The sequence below is a fragment of the Oncorhynchus mykiss genome, chromosome 1 (genome assembly GCF_013265735.2).
Source record: "Oncorhynchus mykiss isolate Arlee chromosome 1, USDA_OmykA_1.1, whole genome shotgun sequence".
Classification (NCBI taxonomy): Eukaryota; Metazoa; Chordata; class Actinopteri; order Salmoniformes; family Salmonidae; genus Oncorhynchus; species Oncorhynchus mykiss.
Genome location: NC_048565.1, coordinates 27446667 through 27467703, shown reverse-complemented (window position 1 = coordinate 27467703; position 21037 = coordinate 27446667). Strand labels below are relative to the sequence as shown.

The following is a 21037-nucleotide window of genomic DNA, read 5'->3' as shown; positions in this document are numbered from 1 at the left end:
GGTTTGAATTTGAAAAGACTTGCATACTGTGTGAGCTAGCTCTGTTACTTGAAATTAGTCATTCTCTCTATAGTATGAGTTGTTTCTAAATTAGTACACAGTCACTAATATATTTTTTAAACAAAGTAATGAACATCTAAAAAATATATTGCCATGTTGTTGTGTTCAGGTCAGGAATATGTTTAGTGTTCATTTATAAGATGTTTTTTTGTATCCAGACCACATAGAAAGTTACAAGGCTGCTGTGAGCAGATGTCTACTGCAGAGGTGGAAGATGGTGATGCAGGGTGTGGTGAAGGTTTCTCTGGAAGAGACCTGGGTAAGTCTGCGCCACAAATCCCTGGTTAGACCAAGAGACAGGGCTGATTGACGGCTGGGCCCGCCAGAGCTCCAGGAGGGGGCTGTGGAAGACAGGGTAGGGTGACCGTTGAAGCTGGATCTTTGATGGCTACAATGAGTTTCAAACTAAAATCACCCACTCAGGGAGTCTGAGTAGCCCGTTCGACCCACAGTGCCCTCTACCCATGGCAGAGCTGATATCAGGGTTGTGCAGTCGCAGGATCCTCCCAGGATGCACCCTATTGATTACCTGGGATGTGACAGATTTGGAGAGCTCTGTTGACTGCGTTGGGGAGCTGCTAGGCTTCAATTGGCGCAGTGTGAAAGAATATGCTGAACAGTACTTCCAGGACAAGGATCTGGATCTAAAGGAGAAGGTAGTCAGTCACCTACTGGCCAACCATCACCTCCTCACCATGTGTTACCTGCCAGCTCTCTGCCATATTTGCTGTGTGTGCTTGGATCACATATTCTCCAGAGGTGGGTCTCAGTCCCAGGCTTTGCCCCAACTGCCAACCACCCTCACCCAGGTCTACCTCCAGATCCTCTGTGCCTTTCTGAGCCAATGCCCAGGGAGGGTCATGCCCTTGTTGCAGAGTCACAGGGCAGAGGTCACACAGCTGAGCTGCATGGCCATGAAGGGTCTGGAGGACAGCAGGATCGTGTTTCTCTCTGAGCAGGTTCCACCAGACCTGTTGGACTTCGTCACCAAGGCAGGTCTCCTCTCACAGGTGGACCTGACACATGTGGATGGATCTAAAGGCCAGGGTTACACGTTCATGCACCTCACCATGCAAGAGTTTATGGGTGCGCTACACATCATGACCAGCGAGGACATCACAGAGGCCCAGCTTAGGAAGAAGTTGAACCTCAAGACCCACTGGACCATGAAATCAGACCCCAAGACGGTCTTCACTGATTCCCTCCACCTCTATGTGTAGGGCTTGCGGCCCCAGCCTGCTCTCCTTACCTGTTCCAGCTGGTTGAGGGAGCAGGGGCTGTGAGGTGGGTAAAGAAACGCCAGGCACTGGTTCTCAAATTGCTCCGGAGTCTGGCAGTGAGCACCAACCTGACTGGGCTCAAGGTAGTGGAGCTGTGCCACTGTATCCAGGAGACCCAGGATGCACACCTGGCCAGGGAGGTGGTGAGATCACATTCATGCTTTGAGGTAAGGAATATCACGTTGAACCCTGTAGATCTGGATTCCCTGGCCTTTGTTGTATTGTCTGCTGGAGTGGGAATGGGTCTGGACTTTGGAGCTTGTTCTATGGAACTAGAGTGTCTAGATATTCTACCCAGCTGCCAGCACATCGACTACCTAATGTGAGTTCATGACTCATTTATACACTGTGTACTAAACAATAATAATCCTGCATGAAACTACATTTAATTTTTCCTCTCTTTTTTTTCAATCCCTCAGTTTTCGAAGTCGCAAGTATGATGATAGATTTGCAGATAAACTGTCTAGCATCCTCCCCAGACTACCAACCCTGAAAAGATTTGAGTGAGTCCTTCTTAACTGAGTAACTCAGTTTTGAAAGGACCAACTTTCAAAGTTGTTTGTTTGTGTGTGAATGTCTAAGTGTGATGTGAATAATTATGCTTCTCTTCCCCAGGGGTAACCTGTGGTAACCTCACTGATGTGGGAGCTGCCAAACTTGCCAGAGCCCTGGAGAGCTGTCCATAGATCACGGAGCTCAAGTAGATGATTATTCAATTACCATAACAACCAAAGATTATTACCATGACTCTAAGATTTTGTAGACCCTTTTATCAAGAACTAACCAAACTTGGTTAAAGATACAGTACCACTTGTGCCATGGTATAGTTGGTCTGATACTGTACTGAACAGTTGTCTGTTTGACAGCTTCAGTGACAACAGCCTGACCGACAGAGAAGTCGGGGAGATCGCTGACCTCATTCAGAAGCTGCCCAGTCTAGCCTCTATCTTGTGAGTGTGTTGTTTCCTTGACTGGATCATATGTGTTGATCCTAGCCCTTCATGTTTATTAAGTGTAGCTTATTTCTATATTTGAGCAAGCTTGCATTTCTGTTAAGAAGCCTGTGTGTGTGTTGTATGTTTCCAGGCTGGGGAAGAATGGCTGCTCTCTGGAGATTATCTACACCCTTCTAGAGAAGATGATTTCCTGCCCCTCCATCCAGGAAGTCTATACTGAGTATGTTTTTAGACTTGACAATACCCACAGGGCACAGACGTCAATTCAACGTTCATTCCACATTGGTTAAACGTGAGATCATTGAAATGACGTGGAAACAACATTGATTCAACAAGTGTATGCCCAGTGGGTAGAGACTTCATGTGTTCACAAATAGAACCTCCAGTTAACTGACTGCAGTACTGAGAAGAAATGTGCATACTTTATCAGAAATGAAATGAAATGTTTTTCCCAAGCTCAGACATATAAGGATGAGTTTTGTGTTTTAATGAAGGGAAATAAAAGAATGTGCAACTTTCATTTATTTTTTTCAGTGTTTGGCGTACCAACAGGCCCATGCAAATCAAGCTAATGTTTCATGTTCTTGTTGAGAGAATGTTGCTTTTGTTTCATTGTTTTATCTATACCACATAGGGAAATCTACTGTACTGTATCAATCAGCCTCTCTCTTATCCATTTTTCTCCCTTTCTATTTGTCTCAAGTTCTAAGAAAAACATTGGACTGACTGTCAGGTATGATATTCTCTGTTTGGTTCTTATAAAGATCTTTTGAATACCAGGAGTAACATTGCTGTTGTTTCTTCCCTCTCTTTATGTGTCATACAGCCCATTAAACTGCAGTTTGAGTACCGATCAGATGACTAGACTGTCAGTTGCTAGCGAGAAGTCCTGGCCTCACTCTCCTAGAGTAAGTACAAATGTACCCAGTGTTCTTGAGCAAGTCACATCACACTGTGGGTAAGGACACTAAATACCATAGTACCCTCCAAGCTCGTCATCAAGCTTGAGACCCTGGGTCTCGACCCCGCCCTGTGCAACTGGGTACTGGACTTCCTGACGGGCCGCCCCCAGGTGATGAGGGTAGGCAACAACATCTCCCCCCGCTGATCCTCAACACTGGGGCCCCACAAGGGTGCGTTCTGAGCCCTCTCCTGTACTCCCTGTTCACCCTCGACTGCGTGGCCACGCACGCCTCCAACTCAATCATCAAGTTTGCGGACGACACAACAGTGGTAGGCTTGATTACCAACAACGACGAGACGGCCTACAGGGAGGAGGTGAGGGCCCTCGGAGTGTGGTGTCAGGAAAATAACCTCACACTCAACGTCAACAAAACTAAGGAGATGATTGTGGACTTCAGGAAACAGCAGAGGGAACACCCCCCTATCCACATCGATGGAACAGTAGTGGAGAGGGTAGCAAGTTTTAAGTTCCTCGGCATACACATCACAGACAAACTGAATTGGTCCACTCACACAGACAGCATTGTGAAGAAGGCGCAGCAGCGCCTCTTCAACCTCAGGAGGCTGAAGAAATTCGGCTTGTCACCAAAAGCACTCACAAACTTCTACAGATGCACAATCGAGAGCATCCTGTTGGGCTGTATCACCGCCTGGTACGGCAACTGCTCCGCCCTCAACCGTAAGGCTCTCCAGAGGGTAGTGAGGTCTGCACAACGCATCACGGGGGGCAAACTACCTGCCCTCCAGGACACCTACACCACCCGATGTTACAGGAAGGCCATAAAGATCATCAAGGACATCAACCACCCGAGCCACTGCCTGTTCACCCCGCTATCATCCAGAAGGCGCGGTCAGTACGGGTGCATCAAAGCTGGGACCGAGAGACTGAAAAACAGCTTCTATCTCAAGGCCATCAGACTGTTAAACAGCTACCACTAACATTGAGTGGCTGCTGCCAACACACTGACACTGACTCAACTCCAGCCACTTTAATAATGGGAATTGATGGGAAATGATGTAAATATATCACTAGCCACTTTAAACAATGCTACCTTATATAATGTTACTTACCCTACATTATTCATCTCATATGCATACGTATATACTGTACTCTATATCATCGACTGTATTCTTATGTAATACATGTATCACTAGCCACTTGAACTATGCCACTTTGTTTACATACTCATCTCATATGTATATACTGTACTCGATACCATCTACTGTATCTTGCCTATGCTGCTCTGTACCATCACTCATTCATATATCCTTATGTACATATTCTTTATCCCCTTACACTGTGTACAAGAGAGTAGTTTTGGAATTGTTAGTTAGATTACTTGTTATTACTGCATTGTCGGAACTAGAAGCACAAGCATTTTGCTACACTCGCATTAACATCTGCTAACCATGTGTATGTGACAAATAAAATTTGATTTGATTTGATTTAAATATGTCAAGAGAATCTGACTTTCTGTTTGGTGTTATGTTGTGTCCCCTGCAGTCTGTCAGAAGACGACATCAAGGCTGGTACTCTCAAGGCCCTGACTGACTCTCTACAGAAGCTGAACGTCTCCAAACAAATTGTGTAAGACTGATCTTTTATTTGAAGTGTTAGACTTTTGATAAAGTCATGATCTTGTGCCTGTCCCGTATTATGTTTGAAACTAGTTATGCTGCCTAATACGGTTATTGTCTGTGTCTTGACAGTCTGAATGACAGCCACATATCTGTTGATGGGCTGATGATTCTGACCTGTTTCCTGTCTGTATGTCCTGATGTGGTTCAAGTGGACATCAGGTATGTTGTGCATAACACCCTTTATTTTCTTAGATAAAGCCAATATAGACAGCACCCTTGTTGTGTGCGTAAACTGCAACCAGACTAAAACCACTACACTACCCCATCACTTCCTGGTGGCTTCACTATTCAGAGGGTGTCTCCTCTGTCAAGGGGTTTGCTGTAGGCCCAAACCAGACGTTTTAATCATGTAAGAAATTATGATACTACTGTGGTCCCTATTACACAACTTTTTTTTAGAATGTCCTGTAAATTCCTCTCAGACCCTTCCCACTGGGCTCAAACGTCAATTCAATGTCTATTACGTTGGTTCAACGTAATTTCATTGAAATGACATAGAAACAACATTGATTCAACCAGTGTGTGCCCCGTGGGTTACCACTCACTGTTGTGCATTTTCCCCATACATCCCCATGACAGGCTGCAAGACCCTGTTCTTGTGTCCATGCTTTTTTCTAGGGGATAGAGAAACACCAGATTTCTAAGAGACGTTGGTGTGTACAATATTGTGGATAATGATAATGATGTGGATAATGCTTTCTACTGTAGGTGGTATGACATTGTCTCTGCTTTCCATCCTCTTTTCCCATGGTCCCTGTGTGCAGTCTGACGGGCTGTGCTCTTCGCCCCCCTCACTTGGACCGTCTGTGTGAGAATCTGAGGGACTGCTCTGCTCTGACTATGCTGGAGTAAGTGTTCTCAGGGAGAGGCTTTGGAGTGTGAAATAGCAATAAGGATAATTGTTGGTATGCACATATACAAGGACCTGTTTGTTTTTGTTTATACCCCCCTACCCCCCACCGTTGTCAGTATTTCCAACAATGCTTTGGAAAACAAAGGTCTGAAGAAGTTGTTGGACCTCTTGCCTCAGCTTAGCAACATACAGGAAATCAAGTAAGAATTTCTATAGCAACTCAAATGTATTTTCCTTTTATTCCTTTTTTGTCAGTTTTTTTTTCTTAAAAGCTTTTTTTCTGACCAGGGAGTTTCTGTATACCCTCATTTTGTTTTAGTGTCAGTGAGAATGCAGTCAGCATGGAAGGAGTTGTGCAGCCTAGCTGGAACCCTGTGCTCACACAGGAACACGAGTGAAGTCAATATCAGGTATTCACATCCCATTACTGTCTTATACAGACCAACACTTTTGTAAACAAACAGACATGCTTGAAACCGGCATGGTAGAAAGTGTTTGAATTCATGTCTAGTAATATGTTTGCATTTGTGATGATAATTAACTATAAAACTGTTATATTTATCAGTCATGGGGGGAATAAGAAGCTGTTTCTGAAATTCCTCTCCAGTAAAATGTAATAGAGCAACAGAGTAATAGCAATATACTGTATAATAACTCCTCTTTCTGATGATGTTGCTTTCAAAATACCAATTCTATGACTCAGTAAGATGTTGTAGTCCTAATAACCGTTCACTGAATCTCTGTCATTTCAGAATACAATCAACAGGATTGGAACAGTGTACGAAACTCAGGTAGGACACAGAACGATATGTAACTTTTTGGGCGACCCGACCAAATTCACATAGAAATGTGAGTTATAGATCTGTCATTCTCAATTAGAGCTTTTGGTGGCGCGAATGCATAGTGCAAAAAGCCACAACATTTACTACTAGAGTTCTGCGTGGTTAAGATGAAATCATGCATCAAATTATCTTGAGTACCTGTAGCGGTCCTGTGGGTGGGTGGTTGGGTGGATGCAACTGTTCTGTGGGGGAGGGGTGGGTGGGTGTAGTGGTCCTGTGGGGGGGGCTATTCTACTTTACACTTTTTCTCTTGTAGTTGTTCTGCATCTTATTGAATGTGTGAGTGGGCGGGGCTCGGGCTGAGGGAAATTGGGATGAGGGAGGGGACGGGGTGAGGGTGAGGGTAAAGGTCTAGCATCCTGCTCTTTTCTTTTTTATTTAAGTTCCTCTGTCAATATAAATAAAATAAAACAAATTGTTTCACAAAAATGGTATCTATCATTCTCATTGAAAGCAAGTCTAAGAAGCGGTAGATCTGTTCTATGTGCTCTATTTCTATGCATCCCGTGTTTAAGATTTGTTTTTGTGCCTTTTACTTTTGGTTTTGTACACCAACTTCAAACAGCTGAAAATACAATATTTTTGGTTTATGGAAAATATATTTCACAGTGGTTTAGATGGAACAATTATTCTCTACACTATACTTGCTTGTTTTGTCACATAAACTGAAATTAGAGTTTTAGCAACCAGGAACCATAGAGCATCTTTAACTGAATTTATGTCCCATTCACTTAACCCTGAAATATAATCCCAAACAAATTTTTGTTTTAGTCTAACTCACAGTGATATCCATCCCACTGACATGAACAAGCTATGTAGAAGACTGGTACAGTGTCCCAGCCTACTGGAGCTAGAGTGAGTTCTACTCTTACCTCTATCGCTGTCAGTGTTCTGTCCCTGTCTTTCAGTGTTTACTACAGTATCTGGGGCTGTGTTCTCTTCTCTCTTTATTCCTTACCAGGTTATACGTTTTCCTCCTTCCCAATTCTCTGAAAATATTCTGCCTGTTGTCTGTTGTAGTTCTTTTCTCAGCAGTCTTCAAACATACTATTGTGATATTATCAGTTTCTCCCATGGATCCCTGAAAGACGAAGCTATTGAAAATCTATTGAAGATCCTGCCTAAGATGAAATCTCTTCAGCTGCTTAAGTAAGAGCACTTCACCCTGCTCAGTAATGATAATCTCAGGGTCACAACACCGGTAAAGTTAGAAAGTGAATGATATTAATTTCTCATCATTCTCCTTCGCCTCCCCCCTGCCTCCCACAGTATGAGCCATGTCCAGATGTCTACGGATGGAGCATTGTTATTGGTCAGATCTCTGATAGACTGCCATCGTGTCAGAGCTGTGGAACTCCAGTATGTATGGCTCAGGATGCTCAGGTCACAGCTCATTCACGTGGTTCATAAATTTGGTTTTATATAATATATATATATATTAACTGTGTTTACATGAATACCTTAAATATTGATGTGCTTTTAAGGGCACAAGGAGAAGCCTTCATCAAGTTTGTCAACATGAATGCAGAACAAGCAACTTGCAGGTGAATGTGTTTTATCTACTTATGCTGTTCCCACATATAGAAATACCATATTACATTACAGAAATGAGGTTGTAGGTTAATTGACAGTTTTTTTTAAAAATCGGTCACATCTTATATTGAGTTCTTTCAAAACTCATGTATGTATGTATGCATGCATGCCTGCCTGCCTGCCTGCCTGCCTGCCTGCCTGCCTGCCTGCCTGCCTGCCTGCCTGCCTGCCTGTCTGCCTGTCTGCCTGTCTCCTCTGCAGACTCTCTGAGTACACACTGAGCAGTGGGGATGTGGAGATACTCTCTGGGATCCTGGAGCAGTGTCCTCATCTGTCTGACCTGGAGTGAGTGCCTGTGTCCTCTCTCCTCAGACACATCCCTGTACCTGGGTCACACTGCCCACATTTTAGCAAAAAGAACAGTGTTTATAAATGATGATGTACTCACAACTACTGCACTGTATTCACAGAAATAGTTTACACTACTAGTGTATATGCCTTCCTCAATGACCGAACTGTGTTTTCCCTCGCTGAAAATTAGGGTTACAGTATCTTGGCAGTTTTTCTACCAACTTTTCTCGTTATGGATATTAACCCATTCTTTTAAACGGTGAAGTTTATCCAGTAACCTTCTGAGAGACGAGGGAGTGAAGAGATTTGTGGATTCTCTGCCAAGGCTGCGGATTGCTAGCTCAGTGAAGTAAGACTCATTACAATGGCCTATCTTCCTTCAGTCCGTACAGTGAACTCCATTACGGCTAGCGCTGTCTTGTTTCACCAAGATAAACGTCCGTCAATTTACCTCCTCTGGTTAGCCCCTAAACAAACCTTATACAATACTGTTTTATCAGTGGAAGCAGATGCATCTGTTCTATCTTTGTGGGGGTTAGTTGTGCTTTCTTGTACAGCTGTGTTCTGTTTTTATCTGCAGTCTTGATGATAACAGACTCACTCAGATGGGGGCTCTCTACATTCTGAACACAGTGACGACCTGTGAAAAAGTGGTTGAAGTGGATGTAAGGTAAAATCTGTTGAACAATGCCATATTGACAAAGTTAACATTTACTTGTCTAGAACCCCCATATAGCAGTGTTCCCCAATAGGAGGTCCGCGGGCCAAATTCGGCCCACAGGTGATTTTATTTGTCTGAAGTTTTTTGAGCACATATTATTTTAAAATAGTTTTTGCTGTAGTACATAAAAGATTGTAAAATCACCAGGAAATCAGCTCAAAGTGATTTTAATTTAGGAAATCTGTTCCAAATTATTCCGACACATAAATAGGGAGGCATTTGTGATTGTATCCCAATGTAATCAAGGTTTGAAATGATTCCGTTTTTGTCAAATACTATATCTGTTTGGGATGCTGGTACTAAGACTGCACTCAACGAGCTGTATACAGCCATAAGCAAACAGGAAAACACTCATCCAGAGGGGGCGCTCCTAGTGGCCGGGGACTTTAATGCAGGGAAACTTAAATCCGTTTGACCTAATTTCTACCAGCATGTTAAATGTGCAACCAGAGGGAAAAAAAACTCCAGACCACCATTACTCCACACACAGAGACGCGTACAAAGCTCTCCCTCGCCTTCCATTTGGCAAATCTGACCATAACTCTATCCTCCTGATTCCTGCTTACAATAAAAAACTAAAGCAGGAAGCACCAGTGACTCGCTCAATAAGGAAGTGGTCAGATGAAGCAGGTGCTAAGCTACAGGACTGTTTTGCTAGAACAGACTGGAATATGTTCTGTTATTCTTCCGATGGCATTAAGGAGTACACCACATCAGTCACTGGCTTCATCAATAAGTGCATTGATGATGTCATCCTCACAGTGACCGTACATACATACCCCATCCAGAAGCCATGGATTACAGGTAACATCCGCACTGAGCTAAAGGGTAGAGCTGCCGCTTTCAAGAAGCGGGACTTTAACCCGGAGGCTTATAAGAAATCCCGCTATGCCCTCAGACAAACCATCAAACAGGCAAAGCGTCAATACAGGACTAAGATTGAATTGTACTACACCGGCTCCGACGCTCATCAGATGTGGCAGGGCTTGCAAACTATTATGGACTACAAAAGGAAGCAAAGCCGTGAGCTGCCCAGTGACACGAGCCTACCTGGATAAAAGGAACACCGACGTGAGAATACTATTCATCGACTACAGCTCAGAGATCAACACCATAGTGCCCTCAAAGCTCACCACTATGCTAAGGACCCTGGGACTAAACACCTCCCTCTGCAACTGAATCGTGGACTGCCTGACTGGCCACCCCCAGGGGGTAAGGGTAGGTAACAACACATCTGCCACTCTGATCCTCAACACGGGGGCCCCTCAGGGGTGCATGCTCAGTCCCCTCCTGTAGTCCCTGTTCACCCATGACTGCATGGCCAAGCACAACTCCAACACCATCATTAAGTTTGCAGACGACACAACAGTGGTAGTAGGCCTGATCACCGACAATGATGAGACAGCCTATAGGGAGGAGGTCAGAGACCTGATATTGTGGTGCCAGGATAACAACCTCTCCCTCAATGTGATCAAGACAAAGGTGATGATTGTGGACTACGGGGCTGTAGTGGATCAGGTTGAGAGCTTCAAGTTCCTTGGTGTCCACATCACCAGCAAACTATTGTGGTCCAAACACACCAAGACAGTTGTGAAGAGGATACAACAACTCCTATTCCCCCTCAGGAGACTGAAATGATTTGGCATGGGTCCTCAGATCCTCAAAAAGTTCTACAGCTGCATCATCGAGAGCAACCTGACTGGTTGCATCACCGCCTGGTATGGCAACTGCTCGGCCTTCGACCGCAAGGCACTACAGAGGGTAGTGTGAACAGCCCAGTACATCACTGGGGCCAAGCTTCCTGCCATCCAGGACCTCTATACCAGGCGGTGAGGAAGGCCCATCAAATTGTTAGAGACACCAGTCACCCTAGTCATAGACTGTTCTCTCTGCTACCGCACGGCAAGCGGTACTGGAGTGCCAAGTATAGGTCAAAACGGACGTAAGAGGTCCACAAGACTCCTGAACCGCTAATCAAATGGCTACCTGGACTATTTGTATTGTCCGCCCCCCCACCCCCATTTTTACACTGCAGCTACTCTGTTTATTATCCATGCATAGTCACTTTACCTCTACCTACATGTACATATTACCTACATTACCTCGACTAACCGGTGCCCCCGCACATTGACTCTGTACCGGTACCCCCTGTATGTAGCCTCCACATTGACTCTGTACCGGTACCCCCTGTATGTAGCCTCCACATTGACTCTGTACCGGTACCCCCTGTATGTAGCCTCCACATTGACTCTGTACCGGTACCCCCTGTATGTAGCCTCCACATTGACTCTGTACCGGTACCCCCTGTATGTAGCCTCCACATTGACTCTGTACCGGTACCCCCTGTATGTAGCCTCCACATTGACTCTGTACCGGTACCCCCTGTATGTAGCCTCCACATTGACTCTGTACCGGTACCCCCTGTATGTAGCCTCCACATTGACTCTGTACCGGTACCCCCTGTATGTAGCCTCGCTACTGTTATTTTATTGTTGCTCCTTATTTATTTGTTATTTGATTTGTTTAATTTTTACTTCAGTTTATTTAAGTAAATACTTTTTTTTCTTAAAACTGCAATGTTGGTTAAGGGCTTAAGTAAGCATTTCACTGTAAGGTGAAATCTGAACATCTGTTGCGTTCGGCGCATGTGACAAATGCAATTTGATTTGATTTGATTTGGATTCTTGCCGTCAATTTGTAGAAAGTATTTATTACTATGTTCCGGCTCCCCGACCATCCGCTCAAGGAAAAATCGTCCAACAGCTGAATGTAACTGGGGACCCCTGCCATATAGTTTGTGCTGTAAGTCTGTGTATTGTTTTGTCTGTCTGTAGTTTGGGAACTGAGAAGAGGACGCTCATCCGCTTTGAACTGGACAGTGACTGTGGCAAAACTCTGAGGTAAGACAACAAAAAGGCTACTTTCTGCTCATCAATTGAAGTAACAACACAAATACCATACTGTGAACTCATTTAGCTAGGCAAACAGGAAGCATTGTTTATTTTGTTCTCGGAAAAATAACATATCGAAACTGGAAGGATTGCCAGTATAAATGATATCAGACCTCTCCCATATAACTCATAGACATGACATCTATCTCCCCACAGCTTCAGTCTCTCACCTTCTTTTTCTGCTTCATGTTCCCTGGATCCTTCAGTCTGAGAGAGTGTCATTTTGGGGCTGACCATCTGCAGAAACTAGCAGAGATTCTGAAGAGCTGTGCTGCTCAGTTGGTCAAACTGAGGTGAGAATGGGACTGGGAAAACTGCCTGACCTTTGAGATAATGAACCTGAAACTCATCAAATTTGAAAAAGTGAAAATAACCCCACTGAATTTGAAAGAATCGCAGAAGTACAGCATGACTGGCAGTAGAAGGATGATAATACACTGAACAAAGATATAAATGCAACATGCAACAATTTCAACTATTTTATTGAGTTACAGTTTATAAGGAAATCAGTCAATTGAAATCAATGAATTTAGGCCATAATCTATGGATTTGACATGTCTGGGCAAGGGTGTAGCCATGGGTGGGCCTGGGAGGGTATAGGCCCACCAACTGGGGAGCTAGGCCCAGTCAATCAGAATTACTGTTTTCATACAAAAGGGCTATATTACAGACATAAATATTCCTCAGCCCCCCCTCCCCTCAGATGATCCCGCAGGTGAAGAAGCCGGATGTGGAGGTCCTGGGCCGGTGTGGTTACACCTGGTCTGCGGTTGTGAGGCCAAATTCTCTAAAACTAAGTTGGAAGCGGCTTATGGTAGAGAAATGGACATTCAATTCTCTGGTAGGCATTCCTGTAGTCAGCATGCCCATTGCATGCTCCCTCAAAACTTCAGACATCTGTGGCATTGTGTTGTGTGACAAAACTGCACATTTTAGAATGGCTTTTTATTGTCCCCAGCACAAGGTGCACCTGTGTAGTGATCATGCTGTTTAATCTGCTTCTTGATATGTCACATCTGTTAGGTGGATGGATTATCTTGACAAAGGAGAAATGCTCACTAACAGGGATGTAAAAAAAAATGTGCAAAGAATATGAGAGAAATAAGCTTTTTGTGTGTATGGAACATTTCTGGTATCTTTTATTTCAGCTCATGAAACATGGGACCAACACTTTATAGTATTTTTTCCTCTATGATTCTGGGGAACACTGTTTTCTCTTGTGTATGTAGGTTATCCTGTAACACCATGCAGAGAGAAGGCCTTTTGGCTCTACAGAACAGCCTGACTGCCCTGTCCTCATTACACACCCTGGAGTGAGCCCGCACGCACGCACGCACGCAAGCACATACACACACATATACACACACACACTGGTGATTGACTCTGCAAGTTATTGGAAGTGAAACTACTGACTTTCTCCCTTCAGTATAAGAAACAACGGCCTGAGTGTTCAGGTGATTGAAGACTTGGTGAAGCAGCTGAGGTGTGTTCATGTCCAACGCTATATCAGGTGAGGAGGATATGGGAATAGCATTTGTGTGTGGGATCTCTTGTGTGAGTGTGTATGATTCAGGTTGTCTGTATTTCCCATCAGTATTGAGGAGACGTGGATCACAGCAGAAGCAGCTGTTAACCTGGTCTCCTGCTGCTTGAACCTGAACCACAACATACACACCATCAGGTGAGAATTCATGTTGGCATTGGGGTAATATTTAGAAGTATAGTAAAATAGAACATGATATTCATAATTTATGTGTGAACTTATTTTGCAGGGTAAACCACACCACTGTACACATTACTTTGGAAAAACACACAAATCACACTCCTACCAGGTAAAGCTGAAATACATTTTCGTTGTCTATTTGCAAAATATTTTTAGATGTGAAGATAAAGATAACAGCTCTTTCTGTTTTAACTGAGCTGGCTTCATTTGTGTTTCAGTGGTGATTCTGCAGACATGGCTAGCTCTCTGTCTACCGTGACCATCAGGTGAAAGCAGCCTCCTCTGTTATTCCTACATCAACAGGAATGTGTGTAAGATGGCTCACAATTGGTTACTGCATATTCTCCCTGTTGTATGTTCCTGCCTCTTGTGTTTCAGCCTAGTAGACTGTGCAGTACAAGGGCACCACCTAGTGTCTCTGAAGACTGTGCTCCAGAGATCAAATAAAATGTTATTTGTCACATACACATGGTTAGGAGATGTTAATGCGAGTGTAGCGAAATGCTTGTGCTTCTAGTTCCGACAATGCAGTAATAACCAACAAGTAATCTAGCTAACAATTCCAAAACTACTACCTTATAGACACAAGTGTAAGGGGATAAAGAATATGTACATAAAGATATATGAATGAGTGATGGTACAGAGCGGCATAGGCAAGATACAGTAGATGGTATTGAGTACAGTATATACATATGAGATGAGTAATGTAGGGTATGTAAACAAAGTGGCATAGTTTAAAGTGGCTAGTGATACATGTATTATATAAAGATGCAGTAGATGATATAGGGTACAGTATATACGTATACATATGAGATGAATAATGTAGGGTATGTAAACATTATATTAGGTAGCTTTGTTTAAAGTGGCTAGTGAAATATTTTACATCATTTCCCATCAATTCCCATTATTAAAGTGGCTGGAGTTGAGTCAGTGTGTTGGCAGCAGCCACTCAATGTTAGTGGTGGCTGTTTAACAGTCTGATGGCCTTGAGATAGAAGCTGTTTTTCAGTCTCTCGGTCCCAGCTTTGATGCACCTGTACTGACCTCGCCTTCTGGATGATAGCGGGGTGAACAGGCAGTGGCTCGGGTGGTTGTTGTCCTTGATGATCTTTATGGCCTTCCTGTGACATCGGGTGGTGTAGGTGTCCTGGAGGGCAGGTAGTTTTCCCCCGGTGATGCGTTGTGCAGACCTCACTGTGGGCGGAGCAGTTGCCGTACCAGGCGGTGATACAGCCCGACAGGATGCTCTCGATTGTGCATCTGTAGAAGTTTGTGAGTGCTTTTGGTGACAAGCCGAATTTCTTCAGCCTCCTGAGGTTGAAGAGGCGCTGCTGCGCCTTCTTCACGATGCTGTCTGTGTGGGTGGACCAATTCAGTTTGTCTGTGATGTGTACGCCGAGGAACTTAAAACTTACTACCCTCTCCACTACTGTTCCATCGATGTGGATAGGGGGGTGTTCCCTCTGCTGTTTCCTGAAGTCCACAATCATCTCCTTAGTTTTGTTGACGTTGAGTGTGAGGTTATTTTCCTGACACCACACTCCGAGGGCCCTCACCTCCTCCCTGTAGGCCAAACTTGATGATTGAGTTGGAGGCGTGCGTGGCCACGCAGATGTGGGTGAACAGGGAGTACAGGAGAGGGCTCAGAACGCACCCATGTGGGGCCCCAGTGTTGAGGATCAGCGGGGTGGAGATGTTGTTGCCTACCCTCACCACCTGGGGGAGGCCCGTCAGGAAGTCCAGTACCCAGTTGCACAGGGCGTGGTCGAGACCCAGGGTCTCGAGCTTGATGACGAGCTTGGAGGGCACTATGGTGTTAAATGCCGAGCTGTAGTCGATGAACAGCATTCTCACATAGGTATTCCTCTTGTCCAGATGGGTTAGGGCAGTGTGCAGTGTGGTTGAGATTGCATCGTCTGTGGACCTATTGGGGCGGTAAGCAAATTGGAGTGGGTCTAGGGTGTCAGGTAGGGTGGAGGTGACATGGTCCTTGACTAGTCTCTCAAAGCACTTCATGATGACGGAAGTGAGTGCTACGGGGCGGTAGTCGTTTAGCTCAGTTACCTTAGCTTTCTTGGGAGCAGGAACAATGGTGGCCCTCTTGAAGCATGTGGGAACAACAGACTGGGATAGGGATTGATTGAATATGTCCTTAAACACACCAGCCAGCTGGTCTGCGCATGCTCTGAGGGCGCGGCTGGGGATTCCGTCTGGGCCTGCAGCCTTGCGAGGGTTAACACGTTTAAATGTTTTCCTCACGTCGGCTGCAGTGAAGGAGAGTCTGCATGTTTTGGTTGCGGGCCATGTCAGTGGCACTGTATTGTCCTCAAAGCGGGCAAAAAAGTTATTTAGTCTGCCTGGGAGCAAGACATCCTGGTCCGTGACGGGGCTGGTTTTCTTTTTGTAATCCGTGATTGACTGTAGACCCTGCCACATACCTCTTGTGTCTGAGCCGTTGAATTGAGATTCTACTTTGTCTCTATACTGCCGCTTAGCTTGTTTGATTGCCTTGCGGAGGGAATAGCTACACTGTTTGTAGATGCCCTCTGCTGCAGGACCTAGAGTAAGTATCTGCGAGAAGGGACCTAGGAATACTTTAGTAGTTAAAGTGTTTGTAATGTCTAATTTAATTTAGTTGTATTAAGTTATACCTATTTCTTATTTTCCTCTAGTTTGCCACACAACAGCATCGGTAGAGTGGGAGCAGAGTTGCTCTGCTCTGTCCTACCATCCTTAGTTAGTCTGAGGAAACTCTGGTGAGGCTTATGTTGTTGTTCATTTGGGGGTTGGAAGAGCTTTACATGGGTTTTGTAGGCCAAAGATGAATATCTTAGGCTGTACATGAAAATTATAAACATGTTTATATTTTTCTGTAGTCTTGAGTCAAAAGAAACATCTGAAGATGTGGTATTGCTCCTTGCCGAGGGGTTGTTGCAGGCTAAAAGCATTGAGAGCTTGAAGTAAGTGATTGTCAATTCTCTCTATTCCTACTTATGTTTCAATTCTGGCCCTGACTCTGACCTTTCACCACTCTCTCCCCCTTAGTTCTTCTGGTCATGTGATCAGTGACAGAGGAGCTGTAGTTCTGACCAGAACACTCCAGAACCTACCAAATATCAGAACAATCAAGTAATAACTGACACGCTTTGTTTCTCTACATATCACCCCTACCTGTATTCCCCCACCTGGCCAGTGACACAACAATACTTATGCTGATCCCTCTGTCCCCCAGTCTGTCCCTGTGCTCTGGTTGGACAGCTGAAGGAGCATTGGACCTGGTCAAAGGGCTTGGACAGTGTCTCTCTCTGGAGGGGATCAGGTAAAAAACCTTCGCTCTTGAGATTCCCTCACCAACTCTGACCTCCCACTGCAGCACAGCATGACCACCATGACTGACAGCTATTCCTATGATATACTGTGTGTCCTGGGGTAAGGGTATGAGCTAAATACCTGTATCCTGTCCACAGCCTTGACTCTGCACAGCTGGATCAAGAGAGCCCAGTCTCCTTGGCACAGGGACTATGACTTTCTTGAAGAGGCTAAAGTGAGTAGAGCTTCCTGATAGAGAACGTAGTGGGCTTTTCCATGCCTGAGACAAATGTGGTGTAGAGTGTTATCTTTGCCAATGATTTGTGATCTGTCCGTAGTCTGAATAAGAAAGTAACCATGGTGACTGGATCCCCAGGGGAGGGGACCACACTGGTCCTACTGGCCTCTCTGGAGGGGCTCAGAGCAATGGAGGAGATTGAGTGAGTAGAATAATGATAACACGCATGTCAAGTAGTATCTGACTTCTGCATGAACTAGCCATCACTTCTGATGTGTTATTGTCAATGTGTGTCTGGCCTGCAGGTTGGAGGGGATGAGGATGTCAGATAAAGGAGTGGAGGAGCTTATCAAACACCTACCCACCTGGACAGGCCTGAGGAAGATCAGGTAGGCTCCAGGGATTATTGAACTGGAGGAATGGCTAGGGAACAGACTTGGACAAAAAATAGTCAACATAATTGAATGTGTCAAATTAAGCTAAGACATGCATCAGCAATCTGTCAAATGATCCAATGTTAGAACCTGTCAAAGTACCAGGTAATATTCCAATGGGCTTCATGGGTACAACTTTGGTGTGTTTAGGATTAAGGCAGACATTTTAGATTTGTCATCATGAAAGAGGTACAGTGCAGTCGGAAAGTATTCAGACCCCTTGACTTTTTTCACATTTTGTTACGTTACAGCCTTATTCTAATATGAATTCATTTTTGCCCCCCTCATCAATCTACACAAAATACCCCATAATGACAAAGCAACAACACATTTACATAAGTATTCAGACCCTTTACTCAGTATTTTGTTGAAGCACCTTTGGAGCTATTACAGCCTTGAGTCTTCTTGGGTATGATGCTACAAGCTTGGAACACCTGTATTTGGAGTGTTTCTCCCATTCTACTCTGCAGATCCCCTCAACCTTTGTCAGATTTGATAGGGAGCGTCTACATTTGCACACACTATACATAGATTTTTATGTTGTGTTATTGACTTGACGTTTGTTTATGTGTAACTCTGTGTTATTGTTTTTGTTGCACTGCCTTGCTTTATCTTGGCCAGGTTGCAGTTGTAAATGAAAACTTGTTCTCAACTGGCTGACCTGGTTGGTGAAATAAATGTAATTTTTTTTTTAAATGTTCAGATCTCTCCAGAGATGTTCGATCCAGTTCAAGTCCAAGCTCTGTCTGGGCCACTCAAGGACATTCAGAGACTTGTCCTGAAGCCACTCCTGCATTGTCTTGGCTGTGTGCTTAGGGTCATTGTCCTGTTGAAAGGTGAACCTTCACCCCAGTCTGAGGTCCTGAGCGCTCTGGAGCAGGTTTTCATCAAGGATCTCTCTGTACTTTGCTCCATTCATCTTTCCCTCGATCCTGACTAGTCCCCACAGCTTGATGCTGCCACCACCATGCTTCACCAGGTTTCTCCAGACGTGACCCTTGGCATTCAGGCCAGAGAATCTTGTTTCTTATGGTGAGAGTCCTTTAGGTGCCTTTTGGCGTACTCTAAGCGGGCTGTCATGTGCCTTTTACTGAGGAGTGGCTTCCGTCTGGCCACTCTACCATAAAGGCCTGCTTGGTGGAGTGCTGCAGAGATGATTGTCCTTCTGGAAGGTTCTCCCATCTCCACAGAGGAACTCTGGAGCTCTGTCAGAGTGACCATCGGGTTCTTGGTCACCTCCCTGACCAAGGCCCTTCTCCACCGATTGCTCAGTTTGGCCAAGGGCGGCCAGCTCTAGGAAGAGTTTTGGTGGTTCCAAACTTCTTCCATTTAAGAATGATGGAGGCCACTGTGTTCTTGGTGACCTTCAATGCTGCAGAAATGTTTTGGTATACTTCCCCAGATCTGTGCCTCGACACAAGCTCCTGTCTCAGAGCTTTACGGACAATTCTTTCGAACTCATGGTTTTTGCTCTGACATGCACTGTCAACTGCGGGACCTTATACAGACATGTGTGGTCCTTTCTAAATCATGTCCAATCAATTGAATTGACCACAGATGGACTCTAATCAAGTTGTAGAAACATCTCATGGATGATCAATGGAAACAGGATGCACCTGAGCTCAAGTTCAAGTCGCATAGAAAATAGTCTGAATACTTGTGTAAATAAGGTATTTCTGTTCTTTATTTATATTAAATTTGCTAAAATGTATAAAAAAAACTATTTTTGATTTGTCATTATGGGGTATTGTGTGTGGATTGATGAGAAAAAAAACAATTTAATACATTTTAGAATAAGGCTGTAACGTAACAAATGTAACAATAAGTCAAGGGGTCTGAATACTTTCCGAAAGCACTGTATAGAGAGGGTTCAAAGTGCTGATTGGTTTGTAAAGACACACCTTTATTATATTGTCCTCACAAAGTTCAGCTTATTCTACTTCCTGAACTGGTGCAGAGGAAACATACTGATGAAACATACTGATATTATGAGCTATGATATAAAGTGAACCTGTTTCTCTCTCAATCCTTAGAAGAGGAGAGTGTTGACCCAGATTTCTGTGTAAAACACAGACTGGGACATCATTTAACTTCTTTATCTTTGTGTGTCAGCCTGTCAGATAACTATATTGGTGACCAAGCAGGAGAGAGGCTGATCCAGACCCTGGCTAACTGCACAGAACTGGAGGTACTCCAGTAAGGCCATGTTCCAAATATCTATCCATAGTTCCCTATTTCTAATGGGCTTTCAAAACGGACAAAAATAAAAGGTTAGAATTTTGACTGCAAACTATGCACCGCCTGACCCATTACATTATATCTCAGTCTGTCCAGAAATAAACTCAGCCTAGCCTGTGCTGCCAAGATGGGACAAGTTCTGCCCACACTCACTCACATCAGGGTTCTAGAGTAAATCTATTCCCATCTGTTTTTTTGTTTGGCTTGGATTGTGTTAAGTTTATTTATTGATTTTATGCATCTATTGCAATGTAACTGCAACCCTAACCCTTGTTTATGTTCACCGTTGTGTTTTTCAGAGAACCTGATTGGTAGAGAAGGATCTGTCAGTATCTCCAATGCTCTGATCTTCATGAAGTATTTTAAAAAGATACAGTAAGATATACCTAATGTAATCTGCTACATACAGACTGTGTATTCTCTGCTCAATCTTGGGGAATGCAGAGGAGTTAGCTGCAGTTAGCTGTTAATGTACTTGTTGTCTTTCAGCTTGACCTCCATAGGGACTTCAGAGCTCTCTGGTCTAGCTGCTAGCTTGGCTTGCTGTGTCTGTGCAGAGGATGTCAGGTAAGGGCATGGCCACAGTGTCAGGAGGACCGTATACAGGCAGCAAAGAGCTTTATTCTTCTGGTTCTCATGTTCATGACCAAATTGGGGGGGGGGGGGGGGGGGGGGGGGTAAGACTGAGATGTCTTATTTGAGATAATATTTGATGAGGTAGGGTTTCAGACATTTTCGGAAGACGGGCAAGGATTCTCTTGTAGGGGTGGAACGGTCAAGAGACCAGAGGTGGCTTGGAAATGTAGCTGGAAAATGTTTAGTTGAATTCTGTCAATCGTATTAATGTACTTATGCTGACTATCAATCAGCTATTGGGTACTATCTTTGTTGTGTACAATGCCAGTAATACTCCTTTCCTCTCCCTGTTTGACCAGACTGTGGAG

The 21037-nt window shown here is 44.3% G+C and overlaps 1 pseudogene; it reads left to right on the top strand.

The window, feature by feature from the left end:
• Positions 1–252: 252 nt before the first annotated feature.
• LOC110520192 lies at positions 253–20660 on the top strand (annotated as a pseudogene).
• Positions 20661–21037: the final 377 nt, after the last annotated feature.